This window comes from Apium graveolens, chromosome 2 (assembly GCF_009905375.1).
Source record: "Apium graveolens cultivar Ventura chromosome 2, ASM990537v1, whole genome shotgun sequence".
Taxonomy (NCBI): Eukaryota; Viridiplantae; Streptophyta; class Magnoliopsida; order Apiales; family Apiaceae; genus Apium; species Apium graveolens.
In genome coordinates, this window is record NC_133648.1 from 149,680,816 (window position 1) to 149,695,818 (window position 15,003).

The window sequence follows — 15,003 nt, forward strand, 5'->3', positions numbered from 1 at the left end:
TCACATGTCCTAAAAACTGTACTTCATTCCGCCAGAATTCACACTTCGTGAATTTGGCATATAACTGTTCCTCTCTGAGTATTCCTAGAGCTATCCTTAAATGCTCTGCATGTTCTGCCTCAGTCCTTGAGTAGATTAAAATATCATCGATAAAAACTATCACACACTTGTCCAAGTGCTTCTTAAATACTCTGTTCATTAAATCCATGAAAGCCACTGGGGCATTGGTTAATCCAAAGGACATTACCAAGAACTCATAGTGCCCATACCTGGTACGGAACGCTGTCTTGGGAATATCTTCGGGTTTAATCATTAGTTGGTGATATCCAGTTCTCAGGTCAATCTTGGAAAAATAAACAGCATCCTTTAGCTGGTCGAACAGATCGTCTATTCTAGGTAACGGGTACCTGTTCTTTATGGTTAGCTTGTTCAACTCTTGATAGTCGATGCATAGCCTCATACTCCCATCCTTCTTCTTAACAAATAACACTGGTGATCCCCACAGAGACACACTGGGTCTTATCATACCCTTATCCAAAAGTTCCTGCAATTGGGTAGCTAATTCCTTCATTTCTAATGGGGCTAACCGGTAAGGTGCTTTTGAAACTGGCGCCGTCCCGGGGGCCAACTCAATAGCAAATTCAATCACTCTATTGGGTGGTAATCCCGGAAGGTCTTGTAGGAATACGTCTTCAAATTCATTGACTACCGGAATATCTTGTAAGTTGGGCACCTCCTTCTGCGTGTCCACCACATAGGCTAGGTAAGCCTCATTTCCTTTTCGTAACATCATTCTGGCCTGGGCCATAGTCAAAAATTTATGTGTCTGCCTCTTTCCTCTAAATAGGACTTCTTTCTTTCCTCTAAATAGGACTTCTTTCTTTCCTGGGATATTTAACTTAACTTTCTTCCCCTTACAGTCTATCTGAGCATCATTGCTAGATAGCCAGTCCATTCCCAAAATTACATCAAACTCCCCTAATTTAAAAGGAATCAGATCAACACTAAAAGATTGTTCCCCTATGCCTAACTCACAGGCGGGGTGAATCTGGTTAACAGGAATAATTTCATGATTGGCTATTTCTACTTGTAAGGGTTCTATCAAGGGTTCAGCCTTAAGTCTTAATTTACGCGCAAGGTCTTTTGATATAAAAGATTTAGTTGCTCCTGAATCAAATAAAACGTTTGCACTGACTGAATTTAGAGAAAGGGTACCTGCTATCACATCTGAGTCTTTCATAGCATCCTGGACTGTCATGTTGAAAGTCCTTGCAGTAGGTGGCTTATTGGAGGCAGCCCTGCTGGCTCCTGAAGCTGCTGGTTTGTTCATTGGGCATTCCTTCTTCCAATGACCCGGGCGTCCACACTGATGACAAGTGGTGGTTGGAATGACGGCAGGGTCTGACGAAGGGCATTTGTGGGAATAGTGGCCCACTTGTCCACACTTAAAGCAGGTTATTGGCTTTCCCTTACATTCCCCAGAATGCATCCTTCCACAAGTGTTACAGGCTGGCAATGAGGATCGAGACTGGTTGGAATAGGACATTCTTGACTTCTGGCTGCCCTGGCTCACATTCACACTCATTGGCCGCTTAAACCCAGTGTTCTTTCCCGGTAGGGACACTGCTCCTCGATTAAATCTAGTTGGGAAGCTCCTTCCTGTAGAACCTCCACCCATGCTCATGCTTTTCCTTTTTATTCCCTTCTTCTCTCTTTCCTTCTGCATTTGTTCACTTTCGGCTTCTACAATTGTTGCCTTTTGCACCAGAGTGGCATAATCCGTAAGCTCAAGGATTGCCACCCTATTCTGAATCCACGGTTTCAGTCCCTGCTGAAACCTCTTAGCTTTCTTTTCCTCGGTGCTCACAAATTTCGGCACAAACCTTGATAACTCAGTAAATTTCGCTTCATACTCTGCTACAGATAAGTTATTCTGCTTTAGCTCCAAGAAATTGAGCTCCATCTGGTTTTCCATAAACCTCGGGAAATATTTTCCCAGAAACAACTGACTGAATCTCTCCCAGGTTATAATAGCATCTGTCTCCATGTTTTTCTTGGCCTCCCACCAGTAGTTAGCCTCTCTTTTCAGAAGGTAGGTATCAAATACAGTCTTCTGTGCCTCATCGATACTCAGAATCTCAAAGGATTTCTCCATTTCCTTTAACCATGCCCCTGCCTCAACTGGGTCGGCTGATCCGTGGAACTCAGGGGGCTTAAGGGACTTAAAAGCCCTGAAAGAATTTGCCACAGCATTGTTATTTCCTTGAGGGGTGGGTTGGGTTGACGTTCCAAGTTCTGCCTTAGTAGTTGCATGAACTGGCCCATGGGATCCATGCCTGGATTTGGTATTGGTTGCTCAACCTCAGTTTCTCCTTCCTCGGCCTCTATCTCAAATCCCTCAACATCATATATTTCCTTCTCCTCTTCATACAAGGAGTCATCATGTTCAACATAATCCTCGTCTTCCTCTTTACTGTGTTCCTGGTTCCTATCGTCCTGGTTATGGCTTCCCTGGTCCTCAGATCCAGGGTTCGCCCTAGTTCCAATCTTTCTTGGCGGCATGATACTGATAATAAAAAAAAATATTGGGAAAAATCAACGTTAGGTCACAATCATACTCAACATTGTGCCTTGCACAACTCTATAATGGGGAGAATGTATCTCGCAATTCTATTATTTTATGATAGTTCTAATAAGAAGTGCAGTAATAATAATGATAAAAAAAGTGATCTCGTCACTAAGGAACCGAACCGAAAGGAAACAAATATATACATAATGCGAGAAATACATAGTTTGATCTGGTCAAAAGTACAACAGTGCTACAGCCATCTGTCCCAAAAGTGATACACAAGAGTCTATCTGTCTAGTCAGAAAAAGGGATGCTATATACAAGTCAACTATCCCGGAAAATTGGCTCTTACTAAGGCCTCGACTAACTAGAGAACTGGACTATCCCATCGTCAGTCCTGAATCACACACCAGAGCGGGTCAGCTCCCATACCCTTTCCATCGCACGACGGAAGATATAGTCGGCCTGCCGCCTGGAGATCCTACCATGCCTGTCCCCTTGGAGCGATCGGAGTCTCGCTCGGGACGTGAGCTCTATCCCCGTCAGCTCCCTCCTCAAGGGATTATGATAATTTCATGACTAATATGATAATTTCATGACTAATATGATTTGTGTTTAGTTTTCAGATCTTACTTAACAGGACAAATCAGTACTTAACTGGAAATCAGTACTTATACTGAAGTCAGAACTTAAGATATCAGAACTTAAGTTATCAGAACTTAAGTTATCAGAACTTAAGTTATTGTAATACCCCCAGATCCGGGGTCGGGGATCCGGGTCGTCACGGTATTTCTTTCCACAATATCACTTAACTTAATTAATAATAAATAACCTCATGCTATGACCCCACACTAACACACACTCAGAGATGAAATTGAAATAAGTACAAGTTCTTGAATCCATAATTTAAAAGTTATTACAACCCAAAATGATTACTTGATAAGTTTACAATTAATTGCCATTATCTGCCACAAGTTATAATTATGCAATATTTGGTTCCCAAAAGTAGAATGCCTGATCTACCAATAGATCTACCTCTGCAGCTATAGCAGCTACAACATCAACGGGAAGACGCGGGACGCTTCCCACGCGCTTGTACTGGGTCTGCTTGAGTTTGGCCATCTTTCCTAACTGTTGTTGTGTGATGAAGAAATAAAGCAAGAGTGAGCATTACAACTCGCAAGATAATATATAGTGTAAACAATAATGCAAGTATCTAAATGGATAACTTACTAGAACCTTTATCAAGTGTAAGGTAATTACTTACTGGATATAAGTTTTAAGGAAGATGAAGTTACTAATTACTTCATTATACTTATACCATTTTTAGAAATCTACTTGAACTATTACTGTTCAAAGTATAATAAGTTTCAAAAGGCCATCCCATAGATGAGACCACAAGTAAAAACTTGAATAGATTCAATCTTTGAAATATTTTTAAAGGAAATAAAGTTACGAGATACTTCATTCAATGGGAACACCATTAAAACTATTTGATCCTGTCAATGCTTCGGCAACCACCCATTCATAGCCTTTCGATCGAAATGCTACGGGTAGTGTTGCAGAATTATCCAACGGGATGATGAACTCATTACAGGAGTTTTGTCACGCCAGGAAGACCACTTACGATGATCAGTCGTAGTAGTGCAATCCCACCATTTTCTACATGTAGAAGAGAACCTGTCGGATTTACTTGTCAACCGAACACTGGACTCCTAAGGAATGTACCGTCTTGCGGAACTTCCAGGTCATTTGGGCCAATATAATAAGGCTGGGCCGGCGCCACTCGACCACTTACGCCACTCCTAGTTCAGATGAAATCCATGACTCTGAAACGTAAAGCTCGTCCTCACCTTCCCCAAGTAGAAACTTGTTGATACGACTCCACCAAGAAGTCGTATCTAGTTGGAAAGGAAAACTCACCGATATTTCCCAGGCGATGCCTGTTAATGGATTAACTTTTTCCAAGAATTTTACTTCCCAAGTATTGGGTAAGTAATCAAAAACTCTTTTATCAAGACAGCAACCTTGTTGCGAATATAAAACACACCACAGAGCCGGATCCCTCAGGTTTTGAGCGAGTATTTAAATCCTCTTCGAAAGGAGGATCTTAAATATAAAATGAGTTTTGGGATCCGCTCTAACTTTTAAAATCATTTTGAAGACTCGCAAAACATTTTTAAGAATGTTTGGAGTAATGCTGATTTAATAAAATAAATCAGTCCCAATATATTAGAAAATATCTGAATATTATTATTTAAATAATCTTCCCATAAAGAATAATCTTTATAAAATAATTGAAGTAGAAGTTGTAAAACTTATACTTGAAATGAATCTTAAATAACCAAAGATGTACTTATACCAAAGTAATATCTTTATTTGAATAATCAAAAGTAAGTTTGATTATCGACACATTATTCTATAATAAAATAAAGAATATTATTTAGTAAATAATCGGAGTCATAAGTCCTCGAATGAATATTCAAAATAATATTCATTAATAAAATAAACGGAGTCATAAGCCCTCGAATGAATATTCAAAATAATATTCAATAATAAAATAAACGGGATCATAAGCCCTCGAATGAATATTCAAGATAATATTCAATAATAAAATAAACGGGATCATAAGCCCTCGAATGAATATTCAAGATAATATTCATTAATAAAATAAAGTTATCGAATAAACCTTATTCGATTCATAGTTTTGAAAACTATTCATATATATATATATATATATATATATATATATATATTATACTCGGAAGCCTCGACTCCCGGTTTTAGAAAAAGTTCACCTTTGGGTCCCCTATACTAAGGGTATATGCAAATTACCGCTTATCTCTAGCATAGGTATTATCAACTGAATCAACAGATATATGTATCAAGAATACGAAACAGGCATGCATATATACCATATCACATGCTACAATATATCGCAAGAATTTGCTAAGTAACCATTATGCATCTATCACAAGATAATGCATGTACAAATGTATACATCACAACAACAGTATAACGGATAGAAAACTTGCCTGAGTGACTGGGGGTTATAAATGGCTTGGGACGAGTCTGGTAACCTATAAACAACATATAAGTTGGAATTAAACCAAAGTCACTTATAAATCTATACTTTAACCAATTTAGACTCTAACGCTCGCTTTGCGCTTACTGATTCTCTTAAGTCGCTCGAGTACCCTCGGCTCCACCATTTTTAATAAATTAACTATTACGAGTTTTAAGGCGATTCTTTCGCGAGTGTCTTACCAACTGCCTAACACACTTTACATAAATGTTTCATACTCCAATTAGTCTTTTAGGTCTTTAACCTATGTTTCAAAGTAAGGCGAGGGGTAATGATTCGTTCGTGAAACGTCGTTACTTAAAACGACCGTTTCTCCTAAACCGTACATCGGAATCAAACGAACTACATATCAAAACGAATCTCGTAACATTAACTATCTAATAATGGCAATGGTCAAAACCTAGCAGTGAGTTCACGGGTCCTAGTGTTAAGAACAAAAACAGTCTAAAGTAAATCGGACATTACGACGGCTATGTTTACGCGATTACCCAAATTTATAACACTCCAATTCAACCCACAATCAATCCAAAATCACAACCCAATCAAAACTCCATCCATACTACATCATTACAGCCCCAACAAATCAAAATTAACAATTTATACTTATTCTTAAACTTGAACTTAACTACACTTAAGTTCATTAATCAACAATCCAAGAATTACCACTCCAAAACTTCACAAAACTAACTAATCTCTACATTCACAACAAGAAAGCCTCCCATGAATTAAAATCAACAAAACTAAACCTAATTACTCAAATAAAGTTAGGGTTTGGAGGGGTTATACCTTCCTTGGAGAGTGGAGAATCAAGAGAATGGCTTGGAATCACCCTTAAAGTCCTTATCCAAGCTTAAACTAAACAAAACTTCAAGAATAAAAATTTTAGTTCTTGAAAAACACTATTCACCATCTTCTTCCATGATTTTTAGGAAGAGATTGTGAATGATTTAGGAGCTCAAACTTATAGGATATCCATAACTATGCATAAGGAGTCTTAGATAATTACCTTGTGATTTAACAATGCATGGAACTTGATCTTTGATTTTCTTGCTTTGGAAAAGAAGAAAAAGCCGAGAGCATGGAAGAAGGAAGGTGAGAAAATGTTGTTTTTTTGGTGAAAATGAATTGTTGGCTTGGTTGGTTGATTTTTTGATTTGTTTTGTTTTGTTTTATTACCTTTTTACCATGGTAACTTTTGTGTGGTTCTAATTCAACCAACAACACACTTGCTTGGTCATGCTTATGTCACCATGTGATGTCACCCTCCCTCCTTTGTCCTCTTCTCATTGGTTTGATGACATCATCCCCACTAATCTCTTTGATTAGCTTTTAATTATTTGGCTAATGACCGCTGATCTGTTATACGGTTCGCTTAACTTTCGTTTTCATTTATCGTTTGAGGGATCATGCCCGGGATCTTATTACTTAGGTTCCCTTAACCTTTGTCAATACATTATATTCCTTTTTATGATCCTCTAGTAAAATCCTTGAATTTAAATCCTTTTTATCTTGTTACCTTATACTCAATTCTTTCGATATCTGGTGGATTTTCGAGAAAAATCAAAAGGTTCAAATTTGGATTCTGACGATGTTTACATACACTTATATATCATATAGAGTACCAATAAAATCTCAGAATATCCATAAAAGAACCCCTACATAGTGTGACATGAACAATTTTCTTATTCAGCAATAACAACAAAAACACTATTCATAAGGGTTACAAAAAAGTTCAAAATTTTGGGGTTATTACACTTTTCCCTTGCCTTTCCTTGAGGTAGCTGCCTTGGGGGATTCTTCTTCAGCCTTAAGAGCAACTGTCCTTGACTTTCCTCCTTTCCTCTTGCTTCTTTGTTCCATCTCAAGTTCATGAGTCTTGAGCATCCCATAAATTTCATTAAGAGTTATTTCTTCAAGATTATAGTTGTCTCTTATAATTGTTGCCTTCAAATCCCAACTTTCAGGAAGAGCTAACAGGAATTTAAGGTTTGAATCTTCAATATCATACTCCTTATCAACTAGTGACAAATCATTCAAGAGTTTGACAAATCTGTCATATAAATCAGTCAATGACTCATTAGGCTTTGAGTCAAAGTGTTCATACTCTTGAGTGAGTATTGTCTTCCTGTTCTTCTTGATCGAATCAGTTCCCTGCACTTTGTCTCCAAGGCATCCCATATCTCCTTTGCAGTCTTGCAGTTAATTACCCTGTTTGATATTACATTATCAATGGCACTATGCAGCATGTGTCGTACCTTAGCATCCTTAGCAATTGAAGCGATATCTTCAGCAGTGTAATCACTCTTCTCCTTTGGTACAGACTTTGCTGCTTCACCTGCAACTACAACAGCGAGTTTTGTTGGCTTGTGAGGTCCTTCATGGATTCTGTCAAGATATTCTGGATCAGTAGCTTCCAGAAACATAGCCATCCTCACCTTCCATATAGGATATTCAGATGGCTTCAGTATGGGAACTCTAATAGCCTCATATCGACTATGGATTTGAGTCTTTGGTGGTTCTTCAGTTTTGGTGGGCTTGGTTGGAGTTTCTGCTTCAGACATGATTGTTTTTGGATATTAAACTATTTGTGTGTTAACAGATAGGCTCTAATACCACTTGTTAGATCACACACACTGTAGAAGGGGGTTGAATAAAGTGTATAGCACAATCAAATCGAATACAAGTAACCGAAAACAAACTTTATTCAATACAATAAACTCTGTTACAATATGGAACTGTCCTCTCTCAGTGATGAACAAATATCACGAGAGCTGCTAGGGTTACAATGAATAATATTCTCGATAATGATAACACTTATAGTGTAAACCCTATGTCTGTGTTTATATATCACACAGTTACAAGATAATCGCTAATTGATATGGAATATAATTCTGCTTCCTAAAATATATCAATCAGATATCTTTTCTTCCAAGTATTCCATTCTTCATAGAATTCCTTCTTTATGCATATCTCTTCTTACATTTGTCTTGATCTTCTTTCCTTTCAATCAGCCGCCTTCCTTATCTGAAAGTTTCCTTTAAGTTCTGATATTATCTCCTGATAAATATCTCCTGAACCTTAAGTACTGATCACTTAAGTTCTGACTTCAGTATAAGTGCTGATTTCAGTAAGTACTAATTTGTCCTGTTTAAGTAAGATCTGAAAACTAAACATAAATCATATTAGTCATGATATTATCAAATATATCTAACATACACTGCCATTCCACTGCTTGGATATGAATCATCAATACCATTAATTTCTTCTTTAACAGCTTAGAGCACGGAGTTGTTGAACTGTGCACTTAGAATGTCTATCACCTTCTGTTGATCAACCACAAATGCCCTGTAGGTTGTAGACTCCACTGAGTAGCCATGAAAAATATCCTAACTAGTCTTAGCTGCAAATGCCAAGATCTTCAAACAACTGAAAACATTTCATTGTTTGTTTCTGCAGAATATTCTCTCCAAACACTTTCAGGTTATCCAGTGTTTGCTTCTGTTGGCCATTAACTCATTAGTAGTCTTCATGTATACACCATGATCAAGGTTTGATCTTACTTGTTGCAAACTGTTTTAACTGCTCCAGTCCTTTGGTATTTAGAAAGTCTTGATTAGCTTAATATTTCCCTTGTAGCTTTAATGAAGACCTGGTTCTTTCTTTGTACCACTCCATTCTGACACAGAGCTCCTAGTCCTGAATATGTTTCAAAATATTCTTGATGTTACAGATATTAATCAGAAATGCTTCTTGAATTCAGTCCCATTATCTGATCAGCAGATCATTTCTTTTACAATTGCTTCCAGCTTGATCTTCTGATATGATCAATCACCATCTGTGATGTCTTGTCTTGAGAACGCATGAAAAATAACTTTGTTTAATAAGAGTATTCAACTACCATCACTAAGATATGTCTGTACTTTGATGTGATGTTGTATTGACTTCCCTTTTTGACATGCCTCACATTCTTCATCCCTCTAAATTTCAGATGAACAGTCCTCTCACTAAACCCTTTTTATAAAAGAGTTCTTTGTGTTAATGTTCAAGGGTGAGAGCTTCTAATGCCATAGCTAAACTTCAGTCAGATGAAGCTTTATAGAAGAAATCATTAACTTCACCTTTCTTGAGATTCCAGTCTAGCCATAAGCATATCCTTTCCTTACTCTAACAAGAGCAAGCTTCTCAACCTTCCTGCTTCAGATGAGACACTAATCCTTCTTTAAATTGACATTTTGTCCTTTGATGCAGAACCGTCTGATAAGAGGATTTGTGCCTTGATTTTTCAGCAAGAAAGATGCTTTAATTGTTATCAGTGACAACAATGATTAGTTATTATCAGTGATATCAATTGTTGAATCCATGATGACATCCCTTTTTCTTTATAGCTTGTCCCGTAGTGAAAACTTTGATGTCATCTCCAAAGATTACTGACGGAATAGCTTTTGTTAATTATATTTGATTGTGAGGCTCTTTCTTTTATCATACGCCTTGAGTGTGAATTACCAAGAATATATATGAATCAATTGACCTGTTATGTCATGCACTCATAAATGGATTAACAGTTCTTGGTACCAAACTTATCAGTTTGGGTCCAGATGGATTAGAGATATTATTATAAATAGAGATAACAACAGTTGTAACCTTATTATGCTAATTCTTATCTTTGACTGACCATTTTCTCCATTTTAATACCCTTGACAAATTTGTCTCTAGGCTAGGGGAAAATTGGTTCCAAACTTACATAAGGAGGACTAACATTTTTTGCCCTATTGTAATCCTAAACATGCTTCTCCTACAATTAATGCAAGTACTAAGATATGCATTCATGGCATAAAAATAAGCAAGTATTGAAGTAGGAGTACATGGCATTCATTCAGAAACATTACGTATAAGAATTAAACAATACAGGCATGATATGGAACAAACAAAAATTAACAAATAAATCACTAATTATATCTAGTCCAATCCTGTTGATGTATCTCGTCTAGCTGTCTCAATCTAAATATAAACTAATACATCTTAACAAACAATCGGATTAAATGGATAAATCACATTGTAATAGGATACAAGAGATAAGCATAAACAAAGGTCTTATATTCTTGAAAAACATATACCTCACTAAAGCAATTAATCATGTTCAACAAATATTCAAATACATATTTAAGATCATCTAAGGTAACATGCACAAGTAAACATCAATCCTAGTTACCAGAAAAATAGTCTAGTAAACTAGTTCAACATTATCTATGTGTGATGCTATCATGCTTGTGCGAGTGTTAAACATTTAAACTCTATAATCTTATCATGCATTGAATATTGAGAGTGAAGTATTGGAGTGATTCAAGAATTTGAAACCTGATATGTGTGAGTTGGACCATCTTCAGAGATTGATATAAAAGCAAGATATTCATTATTCTTGTCATCTGATCCATCCCAAATCTTTCCCGTGCATTATAAGTTTTGACTGGCTGCTTCCCTAAGAAAACATTTCACTTCCACCTTTGTCTCAACTCTTCAACGGAATCCACCTTTGTCTCAACTCTTCAACGGAATCCCTACTCATCCTTGTTTGTCAAGCTTCTTGTTCTGTTATAGCAAAACCCCTGATAGTTACTTGACACATATTACTTATCAAAGCTGTAGCTATCAAATCTTGTTTATGTACCAACCTCAGTATGTAACCACCTCTTGAACTGAATTTGTAAGAATATCTGCTTCAGAATAGATAGGCTTGATCCTTGGAAGTAGCTTATGTACTCCTTGTGAATATGATGCGACTGAACTTCCCTGACAAGTGAAACACTGCCCTGACGTCCAGTCTCTCAAGTACTTCTACCTGAGTTTCTTCTGATTCAGCAATCAGTAACTCTTACATTCAGTCCTGAGGTTCCAACTTTATTGCATGTAACTGAGATGTTTGTTTGTCCCCACTATTCTCTCTGACCTCTATAATTCCTGCATGTATGATCTCATTGATTCCCGGATAAATATAGCATTGGTACAAACCACTATGTGACTGTATTATCTGGAATCATAGAGTTGTCTTTAAAATTTTCGAGAAGAACTGTACCCGTAGAAATTTCAATCATTTCCTGCATCTAAAAACCCAGTGGTGTCCTATGGAGTAATCCTTTGAGGATGTTACACAATTTTCGTCTGTAGGTCTTGAAATCATTTTGATTGGAGTGAGAAAACCATTATCTTCAATTTCCGTATTCGGGAATTTTGTGTCTGAATAGCACATGGTCTTTGTTTTCTTCAAAAGATTAAAATCCACTTTAAAAGCCTAGAGGAATCCTGAGTCTACCAATACTTTGAGTGCCCGTAATTTAATATTTAAGAGAAATTTAAATTTCCAGAATTTTTAATTTTAATAGAAAATAAATTAATCAAAAATAAATAATTACGAGAAAAGTAATTTTCAAGAATTTCAATTTTCTTAAAAATTAAATCAAATGTAAATTATTATTTAAGAAAAATTTAATTTTAAGAATTTTAAATTTTATGGAAAAATAAATAAATCAGAAATAAAAATTATGGCTAAGTCCAAATTATTTAAAATTCAAAAATCTCAAGTGTTGATAATTTTTGAAAATTAAAAAATCTAAAAATATGAGAACTTGACTGTTTGGGCTGACAAACCGGATCTGATCTGTATATCGATCAACAAGCTCTGATACCAATTATTAGGTCCCGAATTATCGTAGAAGGGGGGGGATTGAATACGATAATCACTAAATTAAAAATTCTTTTAAATCTTTAGCGGATATAGATTTAGTGCTCGGTTAGTGGTTCTCTGTTCATGAGATGAATAGTGTTTGGGAATATAAAACGAGGAACACAAGATATTCGGGGAAGTATATATTCATATATAAATCCGTGAGGGGTGTTGCTACACTCCGGTAAATAAATTAACCGGCTACAATCTAAGAACAACAAAGTTCCTAGCTTCTACAAAGATTTACAAATCGAATCCTATACAATGATCTAGCTTTTGTTTGTCTAAGGATTTAATTACCGAGTAACGATTAAAATGCCCCTATGAATATACAAGAATTAAATCGGGCATTATAACGTTACTCCGGTGAGAAGAATAACGGATTTACAATGTGCCCGGAGTTTCTCTGTATTTTCTTTCCTGCTTGTTTTATCTCCTCTCGTCGGAGAAGAAGATAGAACTCAGAACAATACAACTGATTCATTCTGCTTCAAAGTGTAGACTTTATATCTGTTGAAATATGTGGCCAATTATTTACCACATAATGCAGTTGATAACTCAATAAAGTTGTGGCTGAGGATCTGTGGCGACCAAGGTAATATAAGCTCTGTGGCGACCAAGAGTGAATTTTGCCTTAGAAAAATTCTCTATGGTGACCAAGGTGAACCTAGGGTAAATTTACCTTGGAAAAAATTCAACCCATTTCTCTATGGAGACCAAGGTGAACCTAGGGTGAATTTTCCTTGGAAAAAATTCAACCCATTTCTCTCTGGCGACCAAGGTGAACCTAGGGTGAATTTTCCTTAAAAAAAAAATTCAACCCATTTCTCTATGGCGGCCAAGGTGAACCTAGGGTAAATTTGCCTTAGAAAAAATTCAACCCATTTCTCTATGAAGACCAAGGTGAACCTAGGGTGAATTTGCCTTAGAAAAAATTCAACCCATTTCTCTATGGCGACCAAAGTGAACCTAGGGTGAATTTGCCTTAGAAATAATTCAACCTATTTCTCTATGGCGACCAGAGGGATGAAAACTGTACTTGTGAAATTATTCTTGCTCTCATTTATTCCTGAGTATCACACTAAGTCAAGATCAGTTCATGTACTGAAATATTGAATAGTACATCCAGGATATCGCTTCTGAAGATCAATATACTGATCAGGATGACTCCTACGACAAGGTAGTGATCACCTTGACTTAGTTTATGTAAAGCATTGCATTCCTTGAGCTGTCCCATCTTTAAGTCTTCTCTCTTGAGTCTTCGTCTGAATCATAAAACCTGTATTCCCTGATACGAATACTCACTTAACAATCCTTCTAATAATACTCAGATTCCTTTCATGAAACGTTGACGCCTAGTGTAACTGGTCTGGTTCACAGACGACTAGCTCTAATTCAGGTCTTCGTATTATAGACTTGATTACATTGTTAAACTTGCAACAACTTTATCGCTTCAAACACTGACTGTCAACAAAAAAATGTACTTTGACCAGAATCATTTTTGGTATTGTAGACAACGTCTACATTGCCACTACAATCTTGAATACTTCATTCAATGTTCTTCACCGACGCTTGAATATATAAATAAACTCCTGTCAGTGAGTATAGCTTCAAGACTGCAGTTGTCTTCTTTAACCTCTATCTATACCATGTCTTCAATTCTTCAGATTCTTATGTTTCGAACACTGTCTATCTTCAATCAATGCTAATACACTGAAATCTTCTAGTAGCACTTATACACTGAATTTTCATCATTTTTGAAACCTTGAAAGTCTTTAACGTTTATTCTTCACTGAGGCATGATTATATTAATGAACTTCTTTTAATGACCTGTAAAAAGACTTCAAGCCTTCTTCTAATCTTCCGATTCTTTGTATTTGCCATGTCTTCATTTCTTCTGATTTCTTGTGTAGTTGTAGTATTATTAACCTGTCATGTTCTAGTATTGTTCTCGTGTTGAGTTATCACATAACTGTTCATACAGCTACGCAGTCTCACCAACAATGGTACAATATAAAGGAATGTATTGAACAACATGATGCCGTATAAGAAGTGTATAGAAATGTTAGTACAACACTAAGATGTACTCTACTTGATGTCGAAGACCTTTAAGTAGAACTAAAGAAAGTTAAAATAAAAATTATAAGTTAATTCTAGATAGGGTCAGTGTTGAGAATATTATGCAAACCAATAAATATTTAGAGCTTAAGATTACTATGCACCTTGAAACAGAGGACGAGCTTAAGAAGAAGAATGCAGAATTAGAAACTAAATTGCATGCTTTTACCGATTCTGCAAATCATGCTAAGAAGCTCATAGCTGATCAAGTAGTAGGTGGATAGGTTGGGATAGGCCTAGAATACGATGAACTTAGAAAATCTTCTAAGAAACGAGTAGTTGAAAATGAGCTTGTAGAGATATTTGTTAATCCCTCTAGTACACCTCATGTTCTTAAGGAAGCTAAGAAGCCTCTTTTCAAGAAAGCTACTATTGAGCCCTTTGATGAAGATAATCTTTATATTTATCATGAGATTTTTATTGAGAATCTCGATCTCTCAAGGAGACAAAAGGCAAAGAAACCTATGTCTGTTGCTAGTGACTCTGACTTATCTTTTTCCATACTAGGTTTTA